The sequence below is a fragment of the Pteropus alecto genome, unplaced genomic scaffold, assembly GCF_000325575.1.
Source record: "Pteropus alecto unplaced genomic scaffold, ASM32557v1 scaffold61, whole genome shotgun sequence".
NCBI lineage: Eukaryota > Metazoa > Chordata > Mammalia > Chiroptera > Pteropodidae > Pteropus > Pteropus alecto.
The window spans coordinates 1,254,930-1,266,010 of record NW_006434835.1 but is presented as its reverse complement, the minus strand read 5'-3'; the positions used below and the strand labels follow the sequence as shown (position 1 = coordinate 1,266,010).

General features: G+C 61.6%; 1 protein-coding gene across 3 annotated transcripts in view; it reads left to right on the top strand.

The window, feature by feature from the left end:
* The window catches only part of EIPR1 (EARP complex and GARP complex interacting protein 1), an 88,456-nt gene that overhangs the window by 56,716 nt on the left and 20,659 nt on the right, over window positions 1-11,081 (top strand). The gene's annotated exons all lie outside the window — the stretch shown is intronic.

Below are 11,081 nucleotides of genomic sequence, written 5' to 3'. Positions count from 1 at the left end.
GCGCCCCCGCCCCCGCCCCCCCTCCTGCTGCCGCCCGCATCCCTGGTGCATGGCATCCGCCAGCCCCGCTGCTTTAAGTTGTGGACGCGCGTTAATTTACTTGTTCCTTCCCGTTCTTCTGTGGGCTAAACGTGGATGTGCCGTGCGTCTGTCCTGCTGAGCCGCGAGCCCTCCGCGGTGTCGTCCCCACGTGTCACGTGCGGTCCGGGGACCGTGCCTTGCGGCTCCCTGGCCTTTGCTGCCGTGTGTTGTGATGGCGGGCTTGCCGTGCCCACGCGGTCCTGGGGACCCTCAGGACCCTCACCCGTGTCAGGGCACCGGAGCCTCGGCAGACGCGAGGGCGGCGCTTTCTGGACGGGCCGTGGAGCGCGGTTGCTCTGGGTGTCTGTGTTGCCGCGGTAATCGCTGTCTTGATGTGGTAACTCTCGCGTGTGCGTGCGTGTGCGTGTGTGTCCGTGCACGTGTGTGAGAGCCGCCTTCTCAGCAGACTCCATTCTCTTTTAGCCAGTTCTACCAATTTAACAAATTTCACCCAACATCTTTACCTGCGCACCTGCTGCGCACGCGCTCCAGGGAGGCCAAGGCAGGTGAAGGGACCTGGCCTCGGGGGTCCCGCCTCGGGGTGTCGCTGTAGACATTGGCTGGAGACACGAGGCAGACTGCGACCTGCTCGGAAGTCATTGCGACTGTGCCCTGGGCCCCCGAGGAAGGAGTAATTAATTTTCACTAGCGGAATTGCACAGGGATTCGCTTAGGAGGTGACATTTATAGCTGGGACTGATCCGGTGGGGCTGGAGCAGGGCTGTAGGCCAGTGCGGTTACAGCAGTGTGTTCTCAGGCTGCTGCCAGGCCGGTGGCCGGCCCTTCTCACAGAGATGTCACACCCTGTCCTGCAGCGTGAGGGATGCAGGGACGGGACCTACAGCCTCTGGAGGAGTTGCCTCGGCTGCTGCGTGCAGAGCGCGTCTGTAAACGACTGCACCATGAGGGACCTCACGTTTTAGCAGTAAGCGCTGTTCCCCAGCAGACACGGGCGTGTGCGTGTGTGTGAGTGTGAGAGTGTGTGTACACACGCGCGCGTGCTCCAGGAGGTCCCCGGGCCCTGGGGCAGCAGGTGAGTACGACACCGTGCAGGCAGCAGTCACTCAGGTGGCATCCAGGCCTCTGGCAGTGCAGAGGTGGGGCGAGCTCAGAGGATGGAACCCGTCTGCCGAGGACGGGGGGCCCCGGGAGGAGCACCGGTCTGCTTTCCCAGCTCCCCACCGAGGTGCAGATGCTCCGACCAGTGTGCCACCAGAAAAGCCTGTCCATGTGTGTGTCACTGGGAAGCAAGGGTCAGGGCGAAGCGGTGAGCCTGGGTCACACACCTGCGGCACACACCTGTGAAGGGGGCTTGTTAGGACGCCATCGACGCCCGAGCACGCACACCAGACGCTGTCCTGCAGCTCACCTGGAGCCCTCATTCCGGCTTTGGGTGTTGTTCAGAGGCTCTATGGCGTGGTTGTGCGCTTCCCGACCTTTTGACCTGGCGGAGACTGGTGACCCACACGCAGTTGTCAGATGACGGGAGATCCCACGTGCCTCACTTGGCCCTCACTGCCGTGCGGCATCACCGCTGGGCCTCGGCGTCAGTGCGTCCCTGCGCTTGTCCAGGGCCCGCATTCCGCACGCACGCGTGTGTGCGCGTGGAGCTCGGTGCCAGCGCGTCGCACACGTCAGGACACAGACCAGGCCCCTCGCGGTACCTCCTCACACCCCAGCTTAGGCCCCGCGATGGCGAGTCTGTGTTCCACCCCGCGGACTCGTCATTTCCAGAATGTTCTGGAAGTGGAGTCCTGCACAGCAGCGGTCCCCGCCCTTTGTGGCACCGGGGACCGGGGCTCCCGTGCAACTCTAATGCCTGATGCTCTGAGGCGGAGCCAGGGCGGTGATGGCGCTGGGGAGCGGCTGTGAATGCAGACGGAGCTTCGCTCACTTCCTGCTGTGTGGCCCGGGTCCTCACAGGCCAGGACCGGTCTGCGGCCCGGGGCTTGGGGACCCTGCTGTGGAGCACAACCTCAGACAGTGGCATTTCACTCGCTGTCATTCCCCGCAGGCTCGTCCTAGTTGTGTGTCCAGTGGCTTTTTCGTTTTCATTCTGAGGAGAGGCTGCGGTAGGACGGACGTCAGTGTGTGTGACCTTCACCTGGTGGAGGACGTCGGGGCCTCCGGTGTTTGGTTGTCGTGGGTAAAGCGGCTCTGAACACGCGCGTGCAGGTTTTCACATGGAAATGAGCGTTCCGTTCTCCGGGCTGCGGTTGCTGAGGCATGCGGCCAGCTCTGCACGCCTCCGCAGAGCGGCATGTGCTGACGGGCCACTGGCGGGGTGCGAGGGTCCCGTCTTACTCACTCATGCACCCGGACATCGGCCCACTGCGGGACATGAGGGAGTGTCCGGATGCCATGCTTCCCACTGCGCCATGCTCGATGCTGTGGGCAGAGGCGGGGGCTCCAGTCCTCAGGGCCACTCAGCTGCTGCGTGGTCTGGAGCAGCCTGGAGCCTGCTGTGGAAGCCCCACATGTCCATGTCAGCAGGCAGGGTCGGGCAGCACACAGCGGGCCAGCCCTCCATCACCCTAGCTCCCGCCGTGTAGCTGCAGAGGCGAAGGAAGGAGATTATGGAAGGCTTTGTGGCGGCGTGCCTCGGGGTGCTGGCCTGGGGAGCACCAAGCCTGCTCCCCTGTGCTCTCTTGCCCTGACGTGGCTATAGGGTCAGTGGAAACTCACCTGTTTCTCGAGATCGTATCCCATTCCTGAAAGGGAGCTCACGTGTCACACACAGTGTGACGGTGGCTCCGTGTCAGAGTCTCCGTGGAGGCATGGTGTGCACCCTGTTTGTTAGAGTACGTGATGAGAATAAGGCGGTGCGGGGGTGGTGCCGTCTCGGCCAGGCGTCCCAGCCCTGCACTGGGGACGCAGGCCCCACGCTGAGCCTGGAGGGGCGTCCTCCTGACCCGCAGGGCTTAGCTGCGTCAGTTAAGGAGCTGTGGGCATTCTGGCCCAGTGTCCCTCTGCAGAGAGCTCCTCCTTAGCCATCCCTTCTGGAATAATCACTGCTCCGCCCCAGCCACGCCCTTCTGTCATTTGACCCAGTTTTATCTTTCGTAATAGCAGTTGTCACCGTCTGACACTCCATGTTTGTGCTCCTGTGTCTTTGTAGACCCAGCTTCCTCCCCAGGGGCCTTGTCAGGGCTGGGCTGCACCTTCAGCACCAAGGACAGCGTCCGGCACGCAGCAGGCGCACCGCGTGTCTGCCCGGGAACAGGAAGCTGGGCTCATTCTGAGCACCCAGTTATTTCCCATGGTGGCCTAGACGGTAGGGCTGTTGCCGATGAGTGGGGACAGTGCGCCCAGGCTCACTCACTCCTCGCTGCGTGGCGCGGAACGGCCTCCCAGCTGAGCGGGCGGAAGGCGCCGCGTGCGCTCGCCTCCGTGGCTGGGCCGTTGTTCCAGCTGCCGGGACTGCAAACGTGCCTTCGTCAGGGTGAGTCCGCCGCTCACGTCCACGCAGTCCTTGCTGCGTGGTGCGTGGGAACGGCCTGTGCTCCACGGTGCACGTCCTCGCCTGCGGGGCACCTCCCCCTCCCCTCCCCCCTCGGTGTGCCGCTGCGGCCAGCGTGTCACGACGTGGAGGACGCGGTGGCCGGGGCTCTGCCTTCAGCTCTGTAGCTCCTGCACGCCGTCCCTTTGGGCGCGCCGTGTCCGTTGGGCCTCGTCTCCATGTGCGTGATGTGGGCTGATGGCAGGGGCCCCCGATGCTCCTGGCGGCCCTAAGCTCGCGAGTCGGTAGCTCCTCTTCTTCCTGTTAGACCAGATCGTAACTCACGGCCCTCTCTCTGCTCCGTGTCGCACTGGAGTGGGTGGCACTTGCTGCTCTGAGACGCGACCAGTGACATGGCTCAGGCGAAGTCTCTCCTGGGATGGCGTCCGTTCTGCCGACAGCCAGATGCTTGGGGAAGCGGACTGAACCGTTGGGGATGCTTTTACCAAATTGTGGTGTTCTAACCATTTTTTTCAGCATGTCTCATTTCATTATATTTCAGGCTATGAGTGTTAGCCGTCTTAAATTCTTCCTGGAGTAAGAGAGAATGTAGATAATAAGTAAAATTAATAAAGTTCTACCTTATCGTGTTAGAGAAACTGAAGAGTGAATCCCAGTGTCACCCGTGTGGTTGATACATTTTCAGCGTGGGGGAGGGGGCAGGGAGGGGCTCTCGACCCCCCTCTGCATCGTCTGTTACTCCCCTTGAAGAGCCAGGCTTGTCCCCGAGGGGCGATGGGACGGAGCACGTTCTAGAGACACACAGAGCGTGCAGCGATGCGGGGCCACGGGGCGCGGACCCCCCCGGCTCCACACCTGCCTGTCTGCCGTCCGCACCAGCGGCTTTGGGAGCCTGATGCAGGGAGGGCTCTGGGAACGTGGCAGGGGAGGGCGGGAAGGAGGCGGCGCTGCTCCGAGGACCGTGCCCCACGGCGCGGCGAGGTCGCCTCCCGGTGCTCCACTCGCTGCCGGCTCGACGTCTGGTCAGCCTCTGCAGGCGACGTGGCGGCGCTCCGTCTCCCTCTGAATGAAGGGCCTCTGCTGTTAGAGAGTCCGTGCCGGAGCTGGACACCGTGCTCCCGCCGGCGAGTGGACACGAAGCCAGAGCAGTGGAACCTCGGGACGCTCCTCGGAGGTGCCCTGTCCCAGGAGCCGCCGCACAAACTGCCGAGTTTCGTGGGTAGTGAGATCTTTCATGGAGAACTTGCTAAGATCGGCTCCGGCAGCTGTCCAGGGACGGGGCTGCGCTGCGGTGGACACGCTGCTCTTTCTCTCACGCCCTTCCACACGTGGCCCTTGTGCACGGTGACCATCTGACCTCTGAGCCAGCTCCTGGGGGAGGTGGCTCTTCAGTGCCGGTGCAGGCAGCTGTCCCCCCGAGGCGGCAGGCAGGCCGGCGCGTTCGGGACTGCCCGGAAAGTAGGCACAGCCGTGACGGTCGTCACTGGGGAGGGGCATGAGCAGTGGGGCAGGGCCGCCGGACCCTTCGAGGCTCTGGCCGGAAGGAGCGGATTCGGCCTCCCCTGCTTTGCGTTTTTCCCCTTTTCCGTTCATAGGCTAGGACAGTGGAACTGGCTTGGGGAAAGTTGCACGGAGTAAATCCACGGTCACCGTGGCCTCCTGCACGAGTCGTCTGAGGCTCCTTTAGCAAATACGCTCGAAATGTTCAGAGAGGCTGATAGGACCCCTCTCTTACTGGCGGTGGCGACTTCTCGGATTCTGACGATACCGTCGCTGAAGGTTCCCGGATTTCACAGGGACCATGTGGGTGTGTCTTGGGCTCGCCCACCCTAGGTATACTCAGGTATAAGGTTTTAAGAACTGGTGCCCAGAAGCGACCTGCCCGGTTGCTGGCTCACTGCTGACGTCCATCAGCTGAACGCCGTCCACATGGCCCACGCTGCCTCCTGACTTTGTGCAGAAGGGGTCCCTGGAGCGACAGGACAGTGTGGACACGCCCCCTTCACGCCCGCTTGTAGCCCCCTGTGACACGGGGACTGCGTGTCTGAGCGTCCCTTGCCACCGTGGATGTGGCTGAGTGTACGAGGAAGGGGCAGTGACAGGAACCAGTTGCGTGCAGCGCACAGTGTGCCTTACTCAGGGAGGGTTGGGAGCGCGAAGCTCTGAGCGCTGCAGGGTGTAGGTGACTCTTTACGCTGCGGGAGAAGTTCACGTGCCTCCCGAGGTGCCGGCTTGGGTGACCCCCGAATGCGGTGTGGGGCGGTTCGAGTCGCCCCTCTTCTGAACCCGCCGGCATTTCCCAGGACGTGTCAAGGAGAGAGACGCACCTACGTGTCCAACAGGCTCGTTTAGAACATGGATTTTTAAGGTTTAGTGGTGATTATTTAAACTAAATAATTAAAGAAGTTTAAATCTGACTCTGCGTGTGAACACGTTTAACTGTTGTCGATTTTTCTTCTACTGTTTAAAAAACGGATGGGAGACAGGACAGGGGAACAGGAGGAGGGGGACCCCGAACTGCTGTTTGGAATTAGGGCGAATGTTTTACTGGAAAGTGTTACGGTTCACGCTGACTGAACTGGCCGGGGAGACCCCGGGAGAGGGTGGCTGGGCTTCCCGAACTTGCTGCTGTGTTGGCTGTGGCGTGTGCCATGTCACCTGCCTCTGTCCCCACACGTCTCAGGGGGCCTGCGTGACAGAGGGCCACCGGGGTCTGTGTTGGGACGGCCTTGAGGGGGAGACCTGTGGCCCTGGCTCGGCTGGCCGGGATGCATCGCTCGGTCCAGCCTCTCTCTCCGGGGCAGAAGGACAGGACAGCGGGGACAGGACAGAGACACGCTCTGGGACGGGCCGCACGGCTGTGTCCACCGGCTCCCGCTCCGCCCCCCAGTGTGGTGCAGGCTGGACCGGGAGCACCGCCCGCGGGAGGCAGGCTCGGCACAACGCGGTCTCGGCCGCGCTCGGTGACCGGCGCCGCGTTTTCTGTGCACACTCGGTGGACGGGCTGCGTCCTTCGTGTTGGGGTGCCTGCTCCTGCCACGGGCTCCACGAGCCCCCACCAGGCCGTAGCGACGCCGCAGCCTCCGCAGAAAAGAGAGTCCGAAGACGACCTTCCCCTCACGCCCGGCCTCGTGTCCTGCTTTCGGTCTGAGTGTAAGTGGGGTTATTGGGTCGATGGGGGTACAGGTTTGTCCTGCTGGGAGGTGGCAGTGACCAGACTCTAAAAACTGAGTTTTCCAGTGGCGAAAGCGACAGACTTGCCTGTCAGCAGGCGGTTGCAGGCAGTGCACGAGCCGGACTCTGTGGCCAGCAGCGTCCCTGTGTCCCCACCGCCCAGGCCCCGCCCACCCTCAGAGGTGACCGCGCTCCTCGGCCTCGTGCCGTGACGCTGGGTGCTTCTCTTTTTTGTCCTGCAGCACTGCGGGCGCCGTCCTGTTCTGCTGTGAATTTTCAAGCAGGAAGAAATTAACCAGATTGCCGAATCTGTAGTTCTAAGAAAGATGTAAGCTGGGAAACTTATTTATTACATTTTTAAAAAGTGTTTTCAAAATTCGACTGGAAACCAGTGACTCGATAGACGTGATTCCTTCTGAGGTTTTCCCTATTTCAATGAAATAGCGGACTCGATGAGTTTTCGAGTGCAGTGCATGGCCGCCTCCCACTGGGTGAGTGTCGTGTGGCGGGGGTTCCGTCCTGTTGGGGTTGCACCTCTCGCCGGTGGATTTCGTGACCCTCCTCCCTGGCTTCCCGCCCGAGGAGGCTGCGGGGAATTGGTAAGGTGTATAAGTGATGCGACTTTAAATTAACCTTATGTCGAGGTTATTTTAAGAATTCCCAGTGTCCTTTGAGCTGTCCTCACCCCAGGTGCCAAATCCAGTGTGAACATTCATTTTGGAAGCACTTATCTGAAGACGAGAAGTGTGCATTTTGTCTGATCAGCATGAAACCTGCCAAATTAGAGCCAGCTACCGTGGACCTGGTGAGAAGTCTGGATTTTACCTTTCGGTTTATTTACAGAAACGGCCCCTTTCTTCTGTTCTCTCAGCAAGTACGAGGGGACGTAGCGTGCTTACGTTAGGTGTGCGGTGCTGTTATATACGTGTAACTTGTGAATGTAATTTTCTGCCAGATTCACTGGCAGAGTGTGATAAAGCAGAAAAGTGCATTATTTTTTACGGACAAAGAAATAAACTTAGAGCAGCAGGCGTGGCAGGCATTCCAGGGTATTTTCCTGTGCTTACCGTGTTTGCCGGGCGGCCGTGAGCCACGAGGGACTAGAACGTCCCTTCTTAGTGTGCCGTGCGTGCCCCAGCCATCCCCACCGATGATGATGGGGCTGCTGCCTGGAGCCCAGCACCAGCGGTTTTTGGGTGTGCCAGCGAGGCGTGGGGCATGGAGCGCAAGGTGACAATGGGACCCCGTGATGGCTGGCATCTCCTCGCAGTCCTGGGCGAGCGCCTCAGCAGCGCCCTCTGGAGGTGGGAGTGGCCCGCATCGCTCAGGTGTCCGGCCCCCACTGCCTGGAGAAACGCGGGGCCTGGGTCTGTCATGGAAGCATCTGTGTGGCCCTGCGTTCTCAGACAAGGGGTCGGAGCCCGTCTGAGGGAGTGTGACAGAGGATTGTGCGCTGGCGGCCGGGAAGGTGACGGGTTTTCCGTGCCGGCAGCTGCCGTGAGCCCGTTGGGGCTGGAAGGCAGCGTCGGCTTCCGCCCCCTCGCGTGTGTTGGGGTTTGCTGGTCTTTCCCGTGGTGTTTAGAGGGGGCCGGCCAGCCTCGCCTGCGTTGCTGAGGCGGAGGCCACACGTGCCGCCCGAGCCTCCCCAGGCCACCCGGCGCCGCCTGCGTGCCGTCCTCCCGGGGAGTGAGCAGCGTGTGGCAGCGGCGTGCGGAGCCAGACAGCCCCTCCCTGGGGCCTGTTGTTTCGTGGGCCGTCTCGTCTCCGTGGCTCTTGCACCGGGAATGCGTGCGGACTCCCCTTCGATGTCCCCCAGCCCTCAGCACATCCAGGCTGGTCCCCGAGGGAGGCCACACGCCTTCCCGCCATCCCAGCACAGGCCTGGCCCTCCTTCACCCAGTCCTTCCACGGCCGGCTCAGCTGCTGGTGACGGGACGATGTGAGTTTTCCGAAGCGCCCGCCGGCCCCTTCCCTTTCTGCTTCGGGCGTCTCCGCGGTGGCCACGTGTGAACGGCAGGGTGACCGCAGCACCTGAAGCAGACACACTCCTTTCTCTTAAACTCACGTTGTTCACAAATGACAAGTTTAAATCACTTCGGGGACGAATGGCAGATGCACCAGGTGTGTCCTAATTCATGTCCTGTAGTTATTCGGTCAACTTTCCAAAAGGGGCATTTTCTCTGCGAAGCAGGAAATTCTTCAATGTGGGTGGACCTTTCCCCTCAGGACACCGAGGTCACTGGGCGGGGGACAGCTCACCGGCACTTGCTGCATTAAGTGCCTGATACAGGCGTTAGCGCCAGCTCACCTGATGTGTATGCGCGCGTGTGAGTATGCGTGTGTGTGCCTGCGCATGTGTGTGCATGCTCATGGGTGTGCACACGTATGTGCACGAGTGTGTGCATGTGCTCGTGTGTGTGCATGCTTGTGTGTAAGTGCATGTGTGTGAATGCATGTGCATGTAAGTGCATGCTCGTGTGTGCGCACAGGTGCATGAGTGTGTGCGTGTGCTCGTGTGCATGTGTGTGCACGTGTGAGTGCATGCACATGTGTGTGATTGTGTGGGAGTGTGTGTGCACGTGTGTGTGACTCAGAACTAGTGTGACAGGCTGTGGAGTGGACTTTGGCGTCTTCCTCGCTCACCCCCGATCAGCTTATTTCGAAGCTTGCGTCGAGTCTCCTCGCTCCGCCTTGGTCTTCGACACCTGCCCGGGGGCTGGAGGAGGCGGGTTCATGCTGCCGAGCACCACGGCCAGCGTCCAGTCAGACCCAGCTGCTGTGAAGGCAAGCCCCAACGAAATGGCCAGTACCTCAGGGCCACCGCCCGTGGTGCCGCAGCTCTGTCCCCCGCGAAGAGCCTGCCAGCCTTGTGGTGCTGTCACTGAGTGTGGGAAGGGCCGGCGAGGCCAGCTTCGCGGGGCGTCCTGTGAGGACAAAAGCCTGTGATGCACGTTAAAGGAAGTTGTAGCCAAACGCTTAACGTCACCAAAACGTCCAGCGTTAGCGGTCAAAGCCTGCCCTCCGACCCTGTGCGCCTGAACCTATGGAGGTGCGTTCGTCCTTAGTCACCCCCCGTGTAGACGTACACGCGCATGGCACAGGCACAGGCCTCACAGGGGCTGTTTATTCTGGAACTGTGCTGGCACGCAGTGACATCGTGGCCTGGCACAGTGGGGCAGCCTCCGTCTAAGGGCATCTGGCTTGCTGGAGCTTGGGAACAGCCGTCACCCTGGCCGCAGCCCCGAGAGGGGGCAAGTCTTCCAGATGAGGAGAGAGCTTCCGACAGGCCAGGGTGCCCCAGGGCCATCGCCCCAAGGACTGGGGGCCCTGATGCTGGGCTCTGACGGGCCGTCTCCGCCCGGACTTCAGTGGGCTCTGACTGGCCGCCCCCGCCTGGCCCTCGGTGGGCCGGCAGTGTCCTTAGGGAGGCCGGCTCTGGGCCAGTGGAGGGCTGTGTGGGGAGGGGCCACTTCGGAGCAACCCTTTTGGGCAGTGGCCTTGGTGGGAGCGGCAAGCAGGTCCGGGCTGCACGGCCCCTCCTCGTCGTGTGCACGGCAGAGGCTTCTTTACAGGTCACATCACTTCCCCCAGGTCCTGGGCCCTCTGCGCTGCGGTCCAGCCCTTCACAGTGACCGCGCTCAGGATGGTTAGCGACAGAGGCAGGCTGGGCAGAAGGGCTCAAAACTCAAATCTGAATCCTCTAGTACAGTGACCGCAGCTGCAGAATAGGATGTGACAGTGTTCCGTGTACACCTGGCACATGGCAGGTGCTCAGACGTTATCAGTGCTGCTTTGATGGGGCCAGCTTTCGTCGAAAGTGGCACTTGAGCTGAGACCGGATCGTATTCCATAAAACAACACCTTGTCAAGTGTCTCTGTTTAACAGTGAATGACAGCCCCGAGATAGGACTGTGCACGGCTGCCAGTGGCCCTGTCGTGCGGGGCTGTGCGGGGCCAGCGGGAGGCAGCGGGGGCTGGGGGCACTGTCCCGACCAGGGCTGTGGGAAGGTAACGAAGCCACGCCCGGTTACGGGTTAGGTGGCTACGGAAGCCACAAATCAGAGAGACGTCAGAAATAAAACTCACAGGCTTCGTTGGTTTCGCATGTCGAGTCTGAGAATGACGGACAGACGTGAACGTCACTGCCGTTTTCGGCCCCAGGGGAGGGGTGACGCCATCGGCAGAGGACTTCTCCTTGGCACATTTGAGTTGAAGGTGACATGGACATGCACTTAACGATGTCCGTGGGCGGTCATGGGAGGGGGTCCGAGCTGGGGGGCGCGGTTGTGGCTTCGGGGGCACGTGTGGCGCCACGCCATCCGGTCGTGGCCTGGAGTGGGGCGGGCGGGGGCGAGGGCACGGGCAG